The sequence below is a fragment of the Cervus canadensis genome, chromosome 10, assembly GCF_019320065.1.
Source record: "Cervus canadensis isolate Bull #8, Minnesota chromosome 10, ASM1932006v1, whole genome shotgun sequence".
Classification (NCBI taxonomy): domain Eukaryota; kingdom Metazoa; phylum Chordata; class Mammalia; order Artiodactyla; family Cervidae; genus Cervus; species Cervus canadensis.
In genome coordinates this window covers 25,872,242-25,894,779 of record NC_057395.1, presented here as the reverse complement: position 1 = coordinate 25,894,779, position 22,538 = coordinate 25,872,242, and the positions used below count along the sequence as shown (strand labels likewise).

Here is a 22,538-nt window from a genome sequence, read left to right as displayed (position 1 = left end):
CACCAGAGAAAGACATCGTCACGGTTTCTCAGAACACAAGGTGTGAGGAACCGTTGTCTTAGGTTTCCTAACGCCCTTGAAGGAAACGGGCAGCGCTACTTCTGGAATACAGTCCTGTTTTGATCATGCCTCCTCCCCCAACCCCCCATCCTCTGGGGCTGGCTTCTTTGGTCCAGGCTGTAATTTGTGGCCAGATGTCTTCCAGGCGCTCAGGGTTGCCTCGGACTCTCAGCTGCAGTGCATCCGCTCTGTGGAATGTCAGCTATAGTTTCTCACTTCAGCTGCAGGCTCATCAAGTCTCTAAGCCAAATAGCATTTCTCCCCCCCTCCCCCCGCCCCCAGGTTTACTGAGATATAATTGACATACAGCACTGTATAAGTTTCAGATGACTTGACTTACATCATGAAGTGAATATCACAAGTTTTGTGACATTCATCATCTCATATAGATACAAAATTAAATAGAGAAAAGTTTTTTCTTATGATGAGAACTCTTAAGATTTACTCTCTTGACAACTTTCATTTATAGCATACAGCAGTGTTAATTGTATGTATCATGTTGTACATTACATCCCTAGTATGTATTTGTATGAATAATCACATTTTGATGTAACCACATTTGTTTTAAATGAAAGTCAGCAAAGATTTACTAAGGGTTTTCTCTGGGACAGCACCCTAGGGATATTGATGACGGTGACAGCCAGGCGCACTGACCAAGTGCCAGGCAGTGTTGTGGACTCAGTGCGTGCGCCCAGCAGCCCCAAGCACATAGGCTCTGCTCCAAACACTGCATCCGAGATGCCTTGAAAGATACACTGCCTTCGTCTCCGTGTGGAACTTTGACTTCCTATGACCAGTCGCCTCCAGGCTGGGGCAAGGGTTTGAGAAAACAAAGCGACCCTCAAGTGCTTAGGATCCACGTTTGTTGTCTTGCTTCTTCAGTTGTCACTTGGATGAAGTGTTGTTGGAATGTCAAATTATGAACTTCTGGGTGTGGCATCATGGAATGACAACCCAGTTGAGAAGGATTCAGCACCATCCGGGAGGGGGATATAGCCCCCCTCCCCTGCTGGGCTCTTGGGGCTGCACTCAGAATAAAATTGACAGAAGACAGATTGACCAGAGAGACAGAAACGATTGACCAGAGAAACAGAAACATCTTTTAATTCATGGGCACAGAGATCTCATGGAAATGGGACCTTAGAAGTGGGGCCAAAGCAGGCAGATTTTACATGTTGTAGACAAATAGATTTTTGAGGAATTGATGGGACAAAGAGACTTAGGTTTGGAGAACCCAATTAGTAAAGAATTTAGACAGAGTTCAGGCTTGTCAATTAAAGAAATAACCAGGCGTGTTTATATAGGCTTCTGGCATGAATCCCCTGTCTTTGATGATAAGGGTGACTGTCTGTCTCTAAATGCAGAGAAGGCACCTTTCACGTAAAATTGATTTCTTGCTTCCAAGGAGACAGGAGAGTCAGAGTGTCCCTCCTCCTTTTATGTATATATGTATATAATTTTATTTATTTACTTATTTATGGCTGTGCTGGGTCTTCATTGCTGCGTGGGCTCTCCCCTAGTTGCAAGGAGTAGGGGCTACCGTCTAGTTGCGGTGCTTGGGCTTTTCATTGCGGTGGCTTCTCTTTTTGCGGAGCACGGGCTCTCAGACCGGATGACTTCAGTAGTTGCAGCATGTGAGCTCAGCAGCTGAGGCTCCTGGGTTCTAGAGCACAGGTTCAGTAGCTGTGGCACATGGGCTTAGGTGCTCCGTGGCGTGTGGGGTTTCCCAGATTACGGATCGAACCTGTGACTCCTGCCTTGACAGGTGGATTCTTTACCACTGAGCCACCAGGGAAAGCCTGGAGTGTCCCTCTTGGGCTGGCTGTTTCTTAATTAACTTTAGTTCAAAATAATCACTCTGCCACAGAGGCACATATGGGGATAGGCTACCCAACAGCACCCCTTGGGCTTCTTGCCCCTATGTCCCTCTGTACCCCAGCTCCCCTCTTCTCCCTATATCCTTTCCTGCAGGCTCGGAGCAGCACCCAGAAGCTGCAGCCTATGCTGAATGATGAAGGTGGCATTGTATTTTCCCTCTCAGACCAGGCAAAGCTGGGGGTTTGTCCATGAAGAATTTTTACCGTGGATGACAGGGTAAACCAGAAAGAGCAGAAAGTTGTAAAAACTTAAAGTGGACAATTGTCCTTTACGTGAGTGTTTGGTTTGCTTCATTTAGTGGTCATCTGCCCCTTAGGCAGTTTTCCTCTGGTTACTTTAAGTAACTGGAGAGGTTTGTTTATTTTTTTCTTTTATAATTTATGTCCTTTTTATTTATTTACGAGTATGAGACAAGCGACAGTTGACTGCCATGGCTGAGCGCCCAGGTTCTGGAGTCGCTCTGACCAGGTGAATAGAATCAGGCCACGCTGTGTAGCGGTCACGATGACCTTGAGCCAGTCACTGAGCTGCTTGCAGCCTCGGTTTTCTTATTTGTTTAGGGCTGGGGAGTGGAACAGTCCTGTTCATTTCACAGGGTTGTTAAAACGGTTGCCTAAGAAAGACTGTAAAGCATTTTGCAGATACCTGACTCATTTGTTTATTATTGTTTAGTCTCTAAGTTGTGTCCAATGGGCTATAGCCCACCAGGCTCCCCTGTCCATGGGATTCTTCCCGGGCAAGAACACTAGAGTGGGTTGCCATTTCCTACTCCAGGGAATCTTCCCAGACCAGGAATCGAACCCACATCTCCTGCATTGGCAGGTGGATTCTTTACCACTGAGCCAGCAGGAAAGCCTCTAGTTAAGTCCTACATAAATGTTAGCCTTGAGGATGTGTTGTTATTGTTAATTTTTAGAAATGATGAATGCCGAAGACAATAACGTGCTGCATAGATAGAAAACTAACTAAATAAAGAAAAATAGAAAATAAAACCCAGTGCTCGCTTCGGCAGCACATATACTGGGATTGGAACGATACAGAGAAGATTAGCATGGCCCCTGCGCAAGGATGACACGCAAATTCGTGAAGCATTCCATATTTAAAAAAAAAAAAAAAAGAAAAGAAAAAAAAAAAGAAAAATGAAAATAAAACCCAGCTACTTTCCGAAAGTAAGGCATTCCCCCCCTCCTTGACTGGGAATTAGTCATAAAACTTGATAATGTAACAGAGTCTAGAATATTTCATGTCCTATTCCCCTTATCTTTTTCCCCATAATTTTAATTTTTAAAAAATAAGCCTTAAAGATTCATTCATTCATTCAGCACTGAGCCTGGTGCCTAGGCTGTAGGTATATATCCTACCCCTGAGGGTTATGCTTCTTGCTCATAGAGTAGAACAGATGGTACTCTTTTCCCTATGGGGCATGAGAGAAATATTCCAGTTAATACTATATAAGATGCATATGTGGCATCAGTAAACTTCAGTTGCTCACTCGTGTCCAACTCTCTGTGACCCCATGGACTGCAGCACGCCAGGCTTCCTTGTCCATCACCAAGTCCCGGAGCTTACTCAAACTCATGTCCGTCAAGTCAGTGATGCCATCCAACTGTCTCATCCTCTGTCGTCCCCTTCTCCTCCCGCCTTCAGTCTTTCCCAACATCAGGGTCTTTTCCAATGAGTCAGTTCTGCGCATCAGATGGCTAAAGTATTGGAGCTTCAGCTTCAGCATCAGTCCTTCCAATGAACATTCAGGACTAATTTCCTTTAGTATGGACTGGTTGGATCTCCTTCCAGTCCAAGTGACTCTCAAGAGTCTTCTCCACACCACAGTTCAAAAGCATCAAATCTTCAGCCCTCAGCTTTCTTTATAGTCCAACTCTCACATCCATACATGAATACTGGAAAAACTGTAGTTATGACTAGATGGACCTTTGTTAGTAAAGTAATGTCTCTGCTTTTTAATATGCTGGTCATAGCTTTTCTTCCAAGGAGCAAGCGCCTTTTAATTTCATGGCTGCAGTCACCATCTGCAGTGATTTTGGAGCCCCAAAAAATAAAGTCTGACACTGTTTCCTTTGTTTTCCCATCTATTTGCAATGAAGTGATGGAACCAGATGCCATGATATTAGTTTTTTGAATGTTGAGTTCTAAGCCAACTTTTTCACTCTCTTCTTTCACTTTCATCAAGAGGCTCTTTAGTTCTTCGCTTTCTGCCATAAGGGTGGTGTCATCTGCATATATGAGGTTATTGATATTTCTCCAGGCAATCTTGATTCCAGCTTGTGCTTCATCAAGCCCAGCATTTCTCATGATGTACTCTGCATATAAGTTAAATAAGCAGGGTGACAATATACAGCCTTGACATATTCCTTTCCCCAATTTGGAACCAGTCTGTTGTTCCATGTCCAGTTCTAACTGTTGCTTCTTGACCTGCATACAGATTTCACAGGAGGCAGATCAGGTTGTCTGGTATTCCCTGTTCTTGAAGAATTTTCCACAGTTTGTTGTGATCCACACAGTCAAAGGCTTTGGTGTAGTAAATAAAGCAGAAGTAGATGTTTTTCTGGAACTCTCTTGCTTTTTTGATGATCCAGTGGATGTTGGCAATTTAATCTGTGGTTCCTCTGCCTTTTCTAAATCTAGCTTGAACATCTGGAATTTCATGATTCATGTACTGTTGAAGCCTGGCTTGGAGAATTTTGAGCATTACTTTACTAGCGTGTGAGATGAGTGCAATTGTGCGGTAGTTTGAACATTCTTTGGCCTTGCCCTTCTTTGGAACTGGAGTGAAAACTGACCTTTTCAAGTCCTGTGGCCATTGCTGAGTTTTCCAAATTTGCTGGCATATTGAGTGCAGCACTTTCACAACATCATCTTTTAGGATTTGAAATAGCTCAACTGGAATTCCATCACCTCCACTAGCTTTGTTCATAGTGATGTCCTAAGGCCCACTTGACTTCGCATTCCAAGATGTCTGGTTCTAGGTGAGTGATCACACCATCGTGGTTATCTGGGTCATGAAGTTCTTTTTTGTATAGTTCTTCTGTGTATACTTGCCACCTCTTCTTAATATGTTCTGCTTCTGTTGGGTCCATACCATTTCTGTCCTTTATTGAGCCCATCTTTGCATGAAATGTTCCCTTGGTATCTCTAATTTTCTTGAAGAGATCTCTAGTCTTTCCCATTCCATTGTTTTCTTCTATTTCTTTGCTTTGATCACTGAGGAAGGCTTTCTTATCTCTCCTTGCTATTCTTTAGAACTCTGAACTCAAATGGGTATATCTTTCCTTTTCTCCTTTGCCTTTAGCTTCTCTTCTTTTCTCAGCTATTTGTAAGGTCTCATCAGAGAACCATTTTGCCTTTTTACATTTCTTTTTCTTGGGGATGGTCTTGATCACTGCCTCCTGTACAATGTCACGAACCTCCGTCCATAGTTCTTCAGACACTCTGTCTATCAGATCTAATCCCTTGAATCTATTTCTCACTTCCACTGTATAATCGTAAGGGATTTGATTTAGGTCATACCTGAATGGTCTAGTGGTTTCCCCTCCTTTCTTCAATTTCAGTCTGAATTTGGCAATAAGGAGTTCAAGATCTGAGCCACAGTCAGCTCCCAGTCTTGTTTTTGCTGACTGTATAGAACTTCTCCATCTTTGGCTGCAGAGAATATAATCAATCTGATTTTCGTATTGACCATCTGGTGATGTCCATGTGTAGATGCTTCTCTTGTGTTGTTGGAAGAGGGTGTTTGCTATGACCAGTGCCTTCTCTTGGCAAAACTCTGTTAGCCTTTGCCCTGCTTCATTTTGTACTCCAAGGCCAAATTTGCCTGTTACTCCACGTATCTCTTGACTTCCTGCTTTTGCATTCCAATCCCCTATAATGAAAAAGACATCTTTTTTGAGTGTTAGTTCAGGAAGGTCTTGTAGCAGGTCTTCATAGAACTGTTTAACTTCAGCTTCTTCGGCATTAGTGGTTGGGGCATAGACTTTCATTACTGTGATATTGAATGGTTTGCCTTGGAAATGAACAGAGATCATTCTGTCATTTTTGAGATTGCATCCAAGTACTGCATTTCAGACTCTTCTGTTGACCGTGATGTCTATTCCATTTCTTCTAAGAGATTCTTTCCCACAGTAGTAGATATAATAGTCATCTGAGTTAAATTCACCCATTCCAGTCCATTTTAGTTCACTGATTCCTAAAATGTCGATGTTCACTCTTGCAATCTCCTGTTTGACCACTTCCAATTTGCCTTGATTCATGGACCTAACATTCTAGGTTACTTTGCAATATTGTTCTTTACAGCATCTGTCTTTACTTCCATCATCAGTCACATCCACAACTGGGTGTTGTTTTTGCTTTGGCTCTGTCTCTTCATTCTTTCTGAGTTATTTTTCCACTGATCTCCAGTAGCATATTGGACACCTACCAACCTGCAGAGTTCATCTTTCAGTGTCCTATCTTTTTGCCTTTTCATACTCTTCATGGGGTTCTCAAGGCAAGAATGCTGAAGTGGTTTGCCATTCCCTTCTCCAGTGGACAGAGTTTTGTCAGAACTCTCCACCATGACCCGTCTGTCTTGGGTGGCCCTACATGGCATGGGTCATAGTTTCATTGCGTTAGACAAGGCTATGGTCCATGTGATCAAATTGGTTAGTTTTCTGTGATTGTGGTTTTCATTCTGTCTGCCCTCTGATGGAGAATGATAAGAGGCTTCTGGAAGCTTCCTGATGTGAGATACTGCCTCAGGGGGAAATTGGGTCTTATTCTGATGGGCAGGGCCATAAATCTTTAATCCAGTTTTCTGTTGATGGGTGGGTCTGTGTTCCCTCCCTGTTGTTTGACCTGAGGCTAAACTATGGTGGAGGTAATGAAGATAATTGTGTTTAGAATCTCACCTCCTTCAAAAAAAGGTGCCCCCTGCATGCACTGCCCCCAACCCTGCAGCAGGCCACCACCAACCCACACCTCCACCAGAGACTTCTGGACACTCACGACACATCTGGGTCAGTCTCTTGTGGGGTCACTGCTCCTTTTCCCTGCGTCCTGGTGTGCACAAGGTTTTGCTTGTGCCCTCGAGGAGTCTGTTTCCTCAGTCCTGTGGCTCTATGGTGGGGTTAATGGCGACCTCCTCCAAGAGAGCTTATGCTATACCCAGGTCTCCTGCTCCCAGAGCCCCTGCCCTGGGTGCAGTCCACTGCAGCAGTCCACTGCTGACCCATACCACCACGGGAGACACTCAGACACAGTTCTGGCTCAGTCTCTGTGGGGTTTCTGGGTCCTGGTATGCACAAGATTTGTTTGAGCCCCCCAGGCATCTCTGGCTGATTTGGGCTTTGATTCTAAATATGATTTCGCCTCTCCTATGGTCTTGCTGGGGCTTCTCCTTTGTTCTTAGACATGGGTTATCTTTTTTTGGTGGGATACAATGTTCTCCTGTTGACAGTTGTTCAGCAGCAAGTTGTAATTTTGGAGTTCTCACAGAAGATGAGCACACATCCTTCTACTCCGCCATCTTGGATACAGCTTGGCTTTGTGGCAGAGAGCTGCAAATTGACATGTAAGACCAAGTTACTTTCAGTGAACAGAGTACAGATGATTGGATGGAGAAACAATGATGGATGCTGTCTACTAAAAACACAATTTTAACTTTGTTTTAAATTTTTATTTTGAAATAATTTTAAACATATAAAAATGTGACAAAAAATAATATAATGAATTCCCATATACCTTTCATTTAGATGTTACCATCATACACAGCCAAGAATACATTAATAAAATCAGAACATTAACACTGATGCAATATTCTTATGAACTGATAGATCTTATTCACATTCCCCCAGTTGTCCCATTTATTTTGGTTTCCTTTCTGGTTCCAGGATCACATGTTGCATTTGGTTATCTTATCACCTTAGCCTCCCTTCATCTGGACCAGTTTCTCTGTCTTTATATATCTCTCTGGATCTTTGCACTTTTGATGAAGAACACTGACTGGTTGTTTTATGGAACGGCTTCAGTTAGGGTTTGTGTCCTAATGATTAAATTTAGATTGTGTGTTTTTTATCAGAGTGCCAGATTATCAGAGCGGTGTCCACCTCAGTGCATCATATCAGAGGACACATGATGTTGATTTATCTCATTAGTGGTGATTTTGACTTTGACCTCTTGATTATAGTGGTATCAGCTTCCTCCACCCTATGGTTATTTTTCCCTTTGTTCTTTTTTGTCCCCCCATTTATTTTTATTAGTTGGAGGCTAATCACTTTACAATATTGTAGTGGTTTTTGTCATACATTGACATGAATCAGCCATGGATTTACATGTGTTCCCCATCCTGATCCCCCCCTCCCGCCTCCCTCCCCATCCCATCCCTCTGGGTCTTCCCAGTGCACCAGCCCCGAGCACTTGTCTCATGCATCCAACCTGGGCTGGTGGTCTGTTTCACCCTTGATAGTATACTTGTTTCAATGCTATTCTCTCAGAACATCCCACCCTCGCCTTCTCCCACAGAGTCCAAAAGTCTGTTCTGTACATCTGTGTCTCTTTTTCTGTTTTGCATATAGGGTTATCGTTACCATCTTTTTAAATTCCATATATATGCGTTAGTATACTGTATTGGTCTTTATCTTTCTGGCTTACTTCACTCTGTATAATGGGCTCCAGTTTCATCCATCTCATTAGAACTGATTCAAATGAATTCTTTTTAATGGCCAAGTAATATTCCATTATGCATGTGTACCACAGCTTCCTTATCCATTCATCTGCTGATGGGCATCTAGGTTGCTTCCATGTCCTGGCAATTATAAACAGTTCTTAATAAGTTTGTCTTTGTTATTAATAAGTGTTTTATGGGGAGATACTAGGAGACTATGTAAATATCCTTTTTCTCACCATATTTTTGCTCATTAATTTTAGCATCCATTGATGATTCTTGCCTGAAATAGTTATTACTGTAAATATTTGCCAATTGGCAATTTTAAAATATTGCCATAATTCCTTTTACATTTATTAGTTGGAATTCTATTGTAAGGAATCACTTCCTCTCCTCTTCTGTCTGTCTTAGCACAAACTCATAGGTTCTCATTCTATGGATTACAATCTATTATTACCATTATTTATAAAAAGGTTATTTATTAAAATCTATTTGGGAGCTGCTGCTGCTGCTGCTGCTAAGTCACTTCAGTCGTGTCTGACTCTGTACAGCCCCATAGACGGCAGCCCACCAGGCTCCCCCGTCCCTGGGATTCTCCAGGCAAGAACATTGGAGTGGGTTGCCATTTCCTCCTCTAGTGCATAAAAGTGAAAAGTGAAAGTGAAGTCGCTCAGTCCTATCTGATTCATAGCGACCCCATGGACTGCAGCCTACCAGGCTCCTCCATCCATGGGATTTTCCAGGCAAGAGTACTGGAGTTGGGTGTCATTGCCTTCTCCACTATTTGGGAGAGGGATTATCAATACCAAGCGCAAGTGCATGTCTGTAGAACCACACCATGGTCTTACTGGGCTGCTTTCTGGGCAGCATACATGACTTGGCTCCTGACCTGTGAGAAGTTGGCATCTTAGTTCCTGCCAACGTTCCTACCATTCACTGGTATTTACTCTTATAAAAAGAGTGAGAGAGTTGATGTGTTAAACTTGGCCCAAGTCTTCTGGCTTAACTGGGATGGAGGGCAGAGGAAGGTGAGAGGACTCAGAACTCAGGTAGGGCCCAGTAACTGGCAGGTGATGAGTCAGACCTCAAATTTGCACATCCCGTTTGAGTTTTGGTGGGTGTTGTGGTTTCTGAAACTAAGACTTGTAGAACATGAGTTTTCTGTTAGTCATTTTGAGTTTCTTACTCTCCTCTCTGGCTCACTCTAAAATGTTGCTGATAATCACACACTTGCCAGTGTTTTAAAAAAGAACACCCTGGTCACTGGTGTAAAGTGAACAAATACAGCAGTTCTAGAAGCTGCTGACTCGGTGGACTCACATGTATAAGGTAAAGCAGTTTCGCTATCAGAGCCCCATTCCATGTTATCAAGATCGACTCCATCCTGTCAGACTTTTAACAGTCATTTAGTAACTCTGTATTTTAATATCTAATAACAATGTGTGACATATTCCAAAATGACTACGAGATGGAGCACTTGAAGCAATCTTTGTAGCATCAGAGTGTATGATACGGTCTGTCAGGACTCTCAGTGTTAGTATTCTTTGTCGTAGGGTTAGAGGAAAGAATATAAGCTGCATAATTAAACCATTAGGGCAATCATCAGGGTACTGTAAGTCATTGTTACAATTGGCAGTTGGTGGAGGAAGTGGCATGGTATCGTTAACAGCTTCCTATCAAACAAGAAGGCAGTCTGTCCTCTAGACTCGATTCATGCTGTGGCCTCTGGTTGGAAACCTACTTCTAGTGGGCAGGCGATTAGTCAGGAGGAACCTGCTTATCAAGTACAGAGCATCGTGTACATGGTCCAATCAACTGAAAGGTCAGAATTTTGGGGAGAACAGCTGTCTCAGTCCATCTGGGCTTCTAGATCATAAGACCATAGACCGCATCTTTTAAACAGCAAACATTTATTTCTCGTGTTCTGGAGGCTGAAGTCCAAGATCAAGGCACAAGCATAGTCACATTTGGGTGAGGGCCCTCTTTCTGGTTCATAGCTGGCTTCTTTTCTCTGTGTCCTCACTTGGCAGAAGGGGGTGGCCATCTCTATGGGTCTCTCATAAGGGCAGCAGTCTCATCCATGAGGACTTGTGCACCTCCAAATGTTCCTCTACTACCATCATATTTAGGAATTAAGATGTCAACATATGAATTTTGAGAGGACACAAACATTCAGACTATAGCAATACCTAACACCTCTGTTTTTCATCATTTAGTGAAAGTAAAATATCTTTTTTAAATCCCACTTTGAAACAAATCTTGCAGAAAGGAAGGTTTTCCCCCCACTCTCTAGAAGTGAGCATATTTATCGCTATCAGGGGGCTTCCCGGGTGGCTCAGTGGTAAAGAATCTGCCTGCCAATATAGGAGACTCAGGAGATGCAGGTTCAATCCCTGGGTCAGAAAGATCCCCTGGAGGAGGAAATGGCAACCCACTCCAGTATTCTTGCCTAGAGCATCCCATGGACAGAGGAGCATGGCCGGCTGCAATTCAAGGAGTCACAAAGAGTTGGACTCTGAGTGGCGTACACACACACACACACACACTGCTATCAGTAATTACAGGCTCTGTCATCTTTGTTGTGAAGTAATGCTTTACATAGGAGTTATGTGTCCTTCCAGAGTATTTTTAAAAAGGTAAGAGAAAATAGTAAGACTGGATTAACAAATCAACAATTTGGAAAATGTCATTTTCTAAAGCTTTGGTGAGGGTAGGCCTATCTTCTCAGTGAAAATTGTAAACCACCTCAAATATCATATCTGGCTATTTTATTATTTGTATTTATCCTCAGTGCTGTTTACATATTCTCTAAAAGTCACCCTTGCTTTTTGAAATAGATCATAGAGTGTTGTTCTTTTATTTATTTTTTAAAATGTTTATTGATGTATTTAGCTGTGTTGGTCTCAGTTTTGGCATGTGGGATCTACTTCCCTGACCAGGGCTCAAACCCAGGCCCCTTGTGTTGGGAGTGCGGAGTCCTAGCCACTGGGCTGACAGGGAAGGGCCCTGTGTTTTTTTTTTAAAACGGGCAGCCTATTTTATAGTTAATTTGGTTGATATTTTGCTTTCCTTGAAATTAAAAGTCATCCGCTTCTAGCTTACTGCATCATTTGGAATATCACTGTCCTTGTCTTCGAGTCATTCTGGGTCTCGGTAGCTCTTTATGAATTCACGTTTTTGAAGAACACAATAGGTAACATTTAACCCCATGTAAGTAAGGTCTTACAAAGCATACTTATAGTATCTGGTTTCTTTTTTCTTTCTTTTTTCCCCCTAGGGCTTTCCATAGTGTTTATTTAGAGATGGTGAGATTAAAGGTGCCTGTGTATTGAAACAATACGTTCTTAAGCTTTATTGAGCTAAGTCTGCTTACTGTTCTGTTCGGTTTGATAGGCTGTGAACAAATTACATGGGAGTGGAAGAAAGGCTTTGTCAGTAGAGGAGTTATTGTTTCCTTAGTGTAGAGCAGCGCTTTAAAGCGCTCAGGGTATCATTGTTTTTGTGGTTTCTGGGCCTTCGAATGGTGTCAGAGGTTTGATGATTTTAGTAAGGAATATGGACATTCTTTGTAAATTTGAAATGCTATGCAAATGTACAAAAACAAACATCATCTTCTCAAGAATAGCTCAGCTGGTAGAATTAAGGGCCACTCCCTAGATGTTTTCGGCTTCCCTGGTGGCTCAAAGGTAACTATAGTGTTGGGGAATATTTCATTTATTTTATTTAATACCAGTCAGTTAATCTTACCATAAGTCATCTTGCATGCTATCAGCCCAAATGTTGGTAACTTGGTAAATAGGAATTTAGTTATTGGTTTTGTAGCTTTTGGTGTTCTGAGTGATTGATAGAAATATCAGGATTTATCTTTGTTAGATAAAATATAGTCAAGTCCCTTTTAAGTTTATAAGCGAAGGATTTAGCTTACAATTTGTTTCACAACTGTTTCTTGTCGTTGGTCCCTTTGGTGGGCAGGAATATACAAAGATGAATAAAATCTAGTTCCTACTCTTAACATGCTAATAATCTATTAGGGGAAAAAAGATAACTATAGGCCAGTTTTTCTTATCATAAGAAATTTTGTTTTATTCTTTTCTTACAGCAAATGCCTAGAGTCTCCTAGTCTCCTTGGTTTGTCTTTAGATAAGGGGTCATTAGTACTCTGGAATAATTGCTATCAATGAATATCACGGGGATTCTTTTTGAAAAAATATGTATTTACTTTATTGTATTTTATTTATTTGGTTGCACTGAGTCTTAGTTTCAGCATGCGAGATCTTTCTGTCTTTGTTGCAGAATGTGGAATCTTTAGTTGCAGCACATGGGAACCAGTTCCCTGACCAGGGATTGAACCCAGGCCCCCTGCATTGGGAGTGCAGAGTCTTAGCCACTGGACCACCAGGGAAGTCCCTCACAGGGATTCTTAAATTCAACAATAAAAGGCCTTGTTTATAGTTAAAGGGCAGCTATAGCAGCACAATTTGTCATGTATCATAGTAGGGCTTTACACGGCTTTCCTTCTTTTTGTCCACATATTTGACTTTAGTTTAAAAAATGCAGATTTATTTCAAATATTTTCAGTTCTCACATCCTTGATGGGCAGAAAAAGGCAGTGTGGTAGCTTTTGACTGCCTTCCTGTTCATGGTCTACCACAGAGAACCTGATTTTTGTTTTCATTTTTATCTTGAATTGGTAGCCGTGAGCATCAGTAAAAGCTCTCATTCTTCACTTTCAAAGGTATAACTGGTTCCTGTGTGTCACCACTGAACATTTCCATCGGTCGAAATGACTTATTCGTGACCAAAAGTGTCCTTTCCTGCTACTGAGTTGTCGTTTTGTGTCCAACTCGTTGCAACCCCATGGACGGCCGCACACCAGTCTTCTCAGTCCTTCAGTATTTCTCAGAGTTGGCTAGATTCATGTCCATTGAATCGGTGATGCTATCTAACCATCTCATCCTCTGTCACTCCCTTCTTCTTTTGTCCTCAATCTTCCCCAGCATCAGGGTCTTTTCCAGTGAGTCAGTTCTTCACATCAGGAGCCCAAAGTATTGGCAGTTCAGCTTCAGCACCGGTCCTTCCAATGAATATTCAGGGTTCATTTCCTTTAGGATTGACTGGTTTGATCTCCATGCTGTCCAAGGGACTCAAGAGTCTTCTATAGCACCACAGTTTGAACGAATCAGTTCTTCAGTTCTCAGCCTTCTTTATAGTTCAATTTTCACATCCATACATGCTACTGGAAAAACTGTAACTTTGACTATATGGACCTTGGTTGGCAAAGTTTAATGTCTCTGCTTTTTAACAGGCTGTCTAGGTTTATCAATGCTTTCCTTCCAAGGAGCTACTGTCTTTTAATTTCATGTCAATAGTCACTATCTGCAGTTATTTTGGAGCCCAAGAAAATAAAATATGTACTGCTTCCACTTTTTCCCCTTCTATTTTCCATGAAGGAATGGGACCAAATGCCATAATCTTAATTTTTGGAATGTTGAGTTTTAAGCCAGTTTTTTCACTCTCCTCTTTCACTCTCATCAAGAGACTCTTTAGTTCCTCTTCACTTTTTGCCATTGGAGTGTTGTCATCTACATATCTGAGGTTGTTGATATTTCTCCCCACAACCTTGGTTCCAGCTTGTGCTTCATCCAGCATGATATACTCTGCATAGAACTTAAATAAGCAGAGTGACAAGATAGCCTTGTTGTACTCCTTTCTCAGTTTTGAACCAATCCATTGCTCCATGTCTGGATCTAATTATTGCTTCTTGACCCACATACAGTTTTCTCAGGGGACAGGTAAAGTGGTCTGGTATTCCAGTCTCTTTAAGAATTTTCCACAGTTTGTTGTGGTCCACACAGTCATAGGCTTTAGCATAATCAATGAAGCAGAAGTAGATGCTTTTCTGGAGTTCTCTTGCTTTCTCTATGATTCAGTGAATGTTGGCAATTTGATCTCTGGTTTCTTTGCTTTTTCTAAATCCAGCTTGTGCATCTGAAAGTTCTCGGTTCATATACTGCTGAAGCCTAGCTTGAATTATTTAAACATAACCTTACTTGCATGTGAAATGAGCTCAGTTGTATGGTAGTTTGAACATTCTTTGGCATTGCCCTTCTTTGGGATTGGAATGAAAACTGCTACTGAAGAACACAGGCAAATTGAAGTCCTTTGGCCTCTCCCGATATACTGAGATGACATGTGACAAAAGAAGAATAAAGGTAGACCGTGAGAAAAGTTAATAATTAACAGCAAAACAATAAAATTTTGGTCTTCCTCTACTAGAAATAAAAAATATTCATAATTCTCGTTGAATTTCACACAATATCTCCTTAAACAGGTTCAGGGGTAGAAAAACACAAATCATCAGAAATATACTTAGAGCTGACAACACATCAATTTGGAGTTATCTGTAAGTCACATTTCTCTTTTGTAAGTGTGCCTTCTACCTGAGAGGTGGCTGATAAACTTTGTTCAGCTCTTTAAATCATATTTTCAAAGGCAAGTGTGCTTCAGACACTGAACCTTTAGGCTTCATGATCAAATAGGAAGATGTATCTGAACGCAAAAGTAAACTCTTGAAGTTAAGGGAAAAAAGACATTCCTGAGAAAATATTGAGATGTTAACACACTATTTGAGACCTGCCTTACCTCACACCTCACCTTTAGGGGAGGCCTGCGTCCTGTGTCGTCCCTGGGAATGGACTTGTAATGCTGGCACAGGAGAGGGTTAAATGCTCAGTCACAGGCTATTCCTTATCACAGTGAATACTAGTAGCTTCAAACGATTGAGAAAAAAAAGATGATTGAAATATAATGATGGACAACTCCCCCGCATTCCAGTGGTTAGGACCCCATGCTTTCATCTCACTGCTTTGGGCCCGAGTTCAATCCCTGGTCAGGGAACTAAGATCCCACAAGCTCACCTTCTGGCCAAATTTTAAAAATCGAAAAAGAAATATAGTGAGGAAAGAAACATTTGGATCTTTTGTAACAGCTGAGAATACAGTTTCCTGTGCAGCCTTTTAGAAGTTTCCAGGTTTAAAATCCAGTGAGAAGTGCCTGAGTTAAATCTGGTGTGTTGCAACCTTGACTCATCTCTATAGCTTATTAATATTATTTGATCCAATTAGGAATTAAGATTCTCTGTCATCTAATCTCTGGTGGTTTTTGCTTATCTGTTTTTATAGCTGGTAGAATACACAGACTGTAGTGGGAGGAGGTGGGGAAAGGAGAGATTCATTTATGCAAAACTTATGTGATGGTGAGTGCTCTTTTTCCTAAAATAATGAAAACAAACAGCATTGTTTGTTCTTTTGATAACTTGTGAATTAGTATTTCTGGATAAGAGATCTATACTCATTGGTGTGACATCTTTTTCAAAATTAATGAATTATGAAATGGTGACAGTTCTTTTTTAAAAACAGGTTTTTAAAAGTGCTTGTTATTTGCATTGTTTGTAAAGTACTTCAGGACGTTTACTTGTGAGTATATATGCATCTAAGTAAAGGATTTAAAAGATCCTTTCAGCCATGACAAAGAAATTAGACCAGCTAAAGACTATTTTTTAAACCACACCCCTGTGCCTTACAGCAAAATAGAAAATAAACTCGTATATGTACAAAAAAGTGATTTTCTACATTTCAGTGTGATGGAAATGTAGGAATTTTAACTGAAATCTAAGTTGAGCTTATCCTTAAATTTCAGAAACATTTTCAGTGACAAAAGAAATTTATGTAAGAAATGTAGTTTGGTATGTCTCAGAAACAATCTCCTCTTGTTCTGAATAAAATAGCTTTGGGCTATTGTTTGCTAAACAATTATTTCTCTTTTGGACAAAACTTGAGTTGCCTGTTGGCTTTCATTTTTTAGAAAGTGCATTTATACATGCTTGAAATAATCTTTTAGACTAAAGAATGTAACTCACCAGGAAAACATGACTAATTCAGCACACCAGATAAAAAGGCTCAGAAACAAGTCACTCTAAAGTTTTGGAACAAAATGTATTTTGGAAGTGGGGGAGGGAAGGAGAAATTAACCTAGAAGATTATGATAGAAGATTAGATACTAAAATTGCAGTTAATCCCTTGCAATCATTTGATATAAATTTATATTCCCAACTTTCAGTGGGCTTCCCTTGTAGCTCAGTCAGTAAAGAGTCTGTCTGCAATGTTGGAGACCCAGGTTTGATACCTAGGTCGGGAAGATCCCCTGGACAAGGAAATGGCAACCCAACCCAGTATTCTTGCCTGGAGAATCCCATGGACAGAGAAGCCTGGCAGGCTATGATCCATGGGGTCGCAGGAGTTGGGCACGACTTAGTAACTAAACAACTACCAACAACAACTTTCAAAAGTTGACTCCTGGCATGCCACCTCCCACCTGTATTAACCTGGCACGTCCTCCAGTAGACCCACAGAATGGAACTCAGCCAGACCCCTGCTTCCTTGTAAACTATGGGGCCACAGGGGAACTGAAGTGTCATCTCTTTCCATAGGGCACCCCCTTCAGGACTGCAGTGTCCAATGTCAGAACTGTGTGTGTGATGTTGATGCAAACATAGGGCTTATTAGCACAGAGAAGTCGGTAACTCTGCCTTTTCTCATGATCTAAGGGAGGCTGTTTAATGTCTCTGCTGAGCTATTTATTTCTCATCTGCCCAGTGAGAATAATCCTACATCATTTTTATGAGGGAAATAGCAGGTATAACAGAAAGTACTGGGGGTAGGGACAGTTTTTAAAATCGCTGTTGTCCTGGCTAAATGAATGCTGTATGATATGCCCACCTCGGGTGGCATGAATATGTGAGGATTAAGTTTCTTCCTCAGTAGTGACCACTAAGGGCTTCCCACGTGGCACTAGTGGTAAAGAACCCACCTGCCACTGCAGGAGTCATAGAAGACATGGGTTTGATCCTGGGGTCCGGAAGATTCCCTGAAGGAGGGCATGGCAACCCACTCCAGTGTTCTTGCCTGGAGAATTCCCATGGGCAGAGGAGCCTGGCAGGCTACAGTCCATGGGGGTCTCAAAGAGTTGGACACAAATGAAGCGACTTAGCATGCGCATGCACGCGCACACACACACACACACGCACACACACACACACGCACACACACACACACACACACCACTAAATGCTCTGAGCAGCAGAGGCTGGGGGTAGTGTTGGGGGAGCAGATGGGGACAGGATTCCTGTTGAGGTTTGACAGGCAACAACAAAATTCTGTAATGTAATTATCCTTCAGTTAAAAAATAAATAAAATTCAAAAAGATACCTGGGGACTTTTTAATTCTCCAAAATAAAACACACAGCCAAATTCCTGTTTGCCACCACAGGGCTAATAGATAGGGTATAATGCATACATTTTGAAAAATTCCCCATAGAAAGATAGACTCCAGTTATTTTTTATCACACATCATGTCGGTGAAATTTAAGCATGCTAACATGTATGAAAAATGGTAAGATTAAATATTTTAAAATAATTTTAATACTATAAAAGTCTTTTGCCCTCATTACAAATGATGATTACAGATATTTTCTTGGGTTCCAAAATCACTGCAGATGGCGACTGCAGCCATGAAATTAAAAGATGCTTGCTCCTTGGAAGAAAAACTATGACCAACCTAGACAGCATATTAAAAAGCAGAGACATTACTTTGCCAACAAAGATCCATCTAGTCAAAGCTATGGTTTTTCCAGTAGTCATGTATGGATGTGAGAGTTGGACCATCAAGAAGGCTTTGCACAGAAGAATTGATGCTTTTGAACTGTGGTGTTAGAGAAGACTCTTTAGAGTTCCTTGGACTGCAAGGAGATCCAACCAGTCCATCCTAAAGGAAATCAGTCCTGAATATTCATTGGAAGGACTGATGCTGAAGCTGAAGCTCAAGCTCCAATACTTTGACTACCTGATGCGAAGAATTGACTTATTGGAAAAGACCCTGAAGCTAGGAAAGATTGAAGGCAGGAAGAGAAGGGGGAGTTGGTGCTGGACAGGGAAGCGTGGCATGCTGCAGTCCATGGGGTCACAAAGAGTCCGACGTGACCGAGCGACTGAACTGAACAAATGATTAATTTTTTAGTGAGAGCAGTATGCTTTGTGTATTTGAAGAAAATTTTGTTTTAATATTGATTTTTTTTAAAGCTACTTCTAAGATTCTATATATTTTGATTCTTGGATTTTTTAAAAAATTTATTTTACATTGGAGTTTATAGTTAATTAGAGCTTCCCTGGGGACTCCATGGTAAAAAATCCACCTGCCAATGCAGGAAACAATGGTTTGATCCCTGGGTCTGAAAGATCCCCTGGAGAAGAAAATGGCAACCCACTGCAGTATTCTTGCCTGGGAAATCCCATGAACAGAGGAGCCTGGCGTCCATGGGGCCTCGAAAGAGTCGGACATGACTGAGCAACTGAACAATGACAACATATAGTTGATTAACAATGTTATGTTAGTTCCAAGTGTACAGCAAGTGAAGTAGTGATTCAGTTATACATATACGTGTATCTATTCTTTTGCAAATTCTTTTCCCACTTAAATTACTGCAGAATATTGAGCAGAATTCTCTGTGCTATATACAGTAGGTCCTTGTTAGTTACCTGTTTTAAACATAGCAATGTGTACATGTCAATCCCAAACTCCCAATCTATCCCTCCCCACTGATTCTTGGTTTTAATGGCTTTTGGTTTACTGGCTGAAAACTATACTCACAAAGATTTATAAATGTAAGTAGAAAAAGTGTATCAGTGGCCACTTTTACTAAATCCTCATATGCCTCTTCTGAGCTCATCCTGCCAGTTTCAGTTGACTTAACAAAACTTTTAGTTCACTTTCAGATGGTAAATTTTGGTGGTGGTTTAGTCGCTAAGTCGTGTCCAACTCTTGCAATCCCATGGACTGTAGCTCACCAGGCTCCTCTGTCCACGGGATTCTCCAGGCAAAAATACTGGAGTGGGTAGCCATTTCCTTCTCCAGAGGATCTTCCCAACCCAGGAATCGAACCCACGTCTCCTGCACTGCAGGCAGATTCTTTACCGACTGAGCTATGAGGGAAGCCCTCATAAATTTTAGTTTTCCTGAAAACTTCTACGTTTACCGGAAGTTATTGTTGTTTTTAAAGTTTCCACAACTGGATTCAAAACCCAGTAACAAATGAGCTTTGAAACTCTTTGGCAAGATTTCTAACAGGTGAGAATATTCTGAGTGTTTGGGTGTGCTGATATAGGAGTTTTCAAATGACACAGTTACATTGTTTTTGGCTAAAGGTCACAAAACAGGGGATGCATTCCCCAACATCTGTTTTCTTAGAATCCTCTCTTTTCAAAGCTTTGGTTTCTCTTAAAAAACAGTGATTTTCTTACAAGATGTTGGGTCTCACCTATGCTTTGAAAGGAAGCTTAACATGTATTTGTTTGTTTGTTTTGCTGCTCAGTAGCATGCTACTGACAGTCACCTCCGATCCCTGCAAATGTCCGCGAATTTGGAACACTTGTGTTTTTGAGAAGGAAAATTGCATGCCTCATGTTTTACATTCCACAACTTTTGAAGTACTTGGGCTCTTCTTCCATCTCAGCCATACACAGTAGTTCTTTGAATATATGGGATAATTTAGCAAATACATGATTCTAGAAACATGATAGAATCCTCTTCACTTTGATGCAACTATAAGGCCAGTCACCTAGGCTACATAATTTCTTCTCAACCTCAAGTCTTCAAATGTTAACCAGCGTTTTCTATGTGTCTGCCAGCAGTATTCACTGACAAAGAAACTCATTTGAATTTGGTGCCACATTGGTTTTTCATGTACTTTTGGCTATTTTTACTTTAAGTGGGAATAATGAGTGGTATGAGGTTTTTGATAGCTCAGCTGGTAAAGAATCCACCTGCAATGCGGGAGACCTTGGTTCCATCCCTGGGTTGGGAAGATCCCCTGGAGAAAGGAAGAGCTACCCACTCTGGTATTCTGGCCTGGAGAATTCCATGGCCTCTGTAGTCCATGGGGTCGCAAAGAGTCGGACAGTACTGAGCAACTTTCATTCATTCATTCGTGTGGTTTTTAGTCCTTGGCTGTTGAAGGAACCTAGAAAGGTCTATATGTTAATCATTAAATTAGTAACACTTTGGGGAGTACTAAACTGGTAATTTAGTATTACATGATGCTGAACATCACTGAAAAAACTATAGCTGTTCGATTTTGTTTGAGTTCTTAGTTTTTAAATGACGTGCCCATTTTGATAGCTGTCCTGCATCCGTCAGCAGCTAATGTCTGAGGGTACAGTGTCCTAAGACTCAGGGAAGTGTACTCATATCAGTTAACCAAAATGGATGGGAGTCCATATTTTAAAGTCTTCTCAGTAATTTCAGTTGTTCTTGAACTATTCTTGTCCTATCTGACTAAATCATCAGTTCTTTGAAAGGATGTATTAACACTAGAAGCACAGCTGTTAGTACCGCTGTATTCTTGTTAACTGGTGCTTATATTTTTAATATTAGCTTCACTCGGTGATTTCTTTTCAGGTATCCTGTTAAGCACAGGTACATTTTTCAAGGATTGATTTATTCATAGCTTAGTCAAATCCAGATGGTATCTTCTGTAAATCTACCCAGGTGGGGACATGTAAAATGCAAGCATTATAACACACCAGGTATAGACAAAGCTGGGGATATTTTCCACTGCCAACCCCTCTAAGACGTGGGTTCCTACTGTTTCTTCAGGTTATCTCCCCTTCAGTATAGAGCTCAGGACTGTTTGACATATGAACTGCTGAGGCCATATGTCAAACTGTATAATAAGTTTTGCAAAGTTTAATTTTCTTAGATATATGATAGATAGAAATGCTCCTATCTCCTTGCAGAGGAACATGTACTCCTTACTGGGAACCATTAACTTGAAGTTATATGGTATGCCTCTGAGGTAGATACTTCTTGAGTGCTTTGGTTTTCACCTCCATCATTATTATGATAATAAATGTATGAAGAACTTTACCTCCACCCCAGGCCCCCAAACCTGCTCCTCCAGCTTTTAGGTACTTCCTGCAAGTTTCATATACAAATATATGTATACGTAACATTAAAAAAAAAAAATGAAGTGGGAATGTATTAAAGACATCTTGCTATTTTCACTTCATATTGTTTCTTAAAGAATTTTTCATAGTAGCACACACAGATATACATAATAATAATTTCCCCTGGTATTTAACCCTGTATTTCTAGGTAATAGGCTTATGCTGTTGTTTATGAATTTGTCAATTAGAGATATCACCTGTTGAGTTTCTGCCCTGATCTATGATGCTATATAGCTTTACTACACCTTTTCATTTCTCCTTTCATGCCTCCTTTTGGCTAAAATAATATACAGCTTTTGGTTAAAGTAATAAATGTTCACCTTACTATGCTGCAGGGTTTTTTGGTTTGTTTTTTTGACCACACTTTGAGGCTTGTGGGATCCTAGTTCTCCGACCAGGGATTGAACCTGTGCCCCCTGCAACGGAAGCATGGGGTCCTAACCCCTGGACTGCCAGGGAAGTCTCTGCCTCAGTTGCTTTGACTACTTGATGAAGTACTGAATTTGGTGATTTAATATTATGTGATGTTGACTATCACTAAAAATTATAGACTTCATTCAGTCCTTTTCTTCCATGTTAGAAGCTTTCCTCCCGCATCTGCTGGTTCACTGTCATCCATGCAGATTTCAGAATGAGACGTGGGAAAACAGATCCCGAGCTCTGGGCACATAGGGTGCTTGACCTGCTGGGCTTCCACCTGAAGGCAGGTGGGGCGGGCCAGCCTGTCTCCGGGGCCTTTCCTCCTGAAAGGCCTGCCCTAGTTGTCCCCGCAGGGAGTGGCCCCCAGCTGCCAGTGTGCCTGGGGCGGAGAGGAGGGTAAGGGCTGCGGACCCAGGGCTGAGAGTGGAGATCTCCACTCCTCCAGTCCCCTGCCCGGCCATGCCCTG

At 41.4% G+C, this 22,538-nt stretch overlaps 1 protein-coding gene and 2 non-coding genes across 3 annotated transcripts in view; 2 read left to right on the top strand and 1 right to left on the bottom strand.

Annotated features, from left to right (window-relative positions):
* PIP4K2A (phosphatidylinositol-5-phosphate 4-kinase type 2 alpha) overlaps positions 1 to 22,538 on the top strand; it is a 178,514-nt gene that overhangs the window by 68,711 nt on the left and 87,265 nt on the right. The gene's annotated exons all lie outside the window — the stretch shown is intronic.
* Positions 2,935 to 3,041, top strand: LOC122449002. Its single transcript, XR_006271823.1, has one exon. It is a non-coding gene; the product is annotated as a U6 spliceosomal RNA (small nuclear RNA).
* On the bottom strand, positions 12,923 to 12,995 carry TRNAG-CCC. The gene has a single exon. It is a non-coding gene; the product is annotated as a tRNA-Gly (tRNA).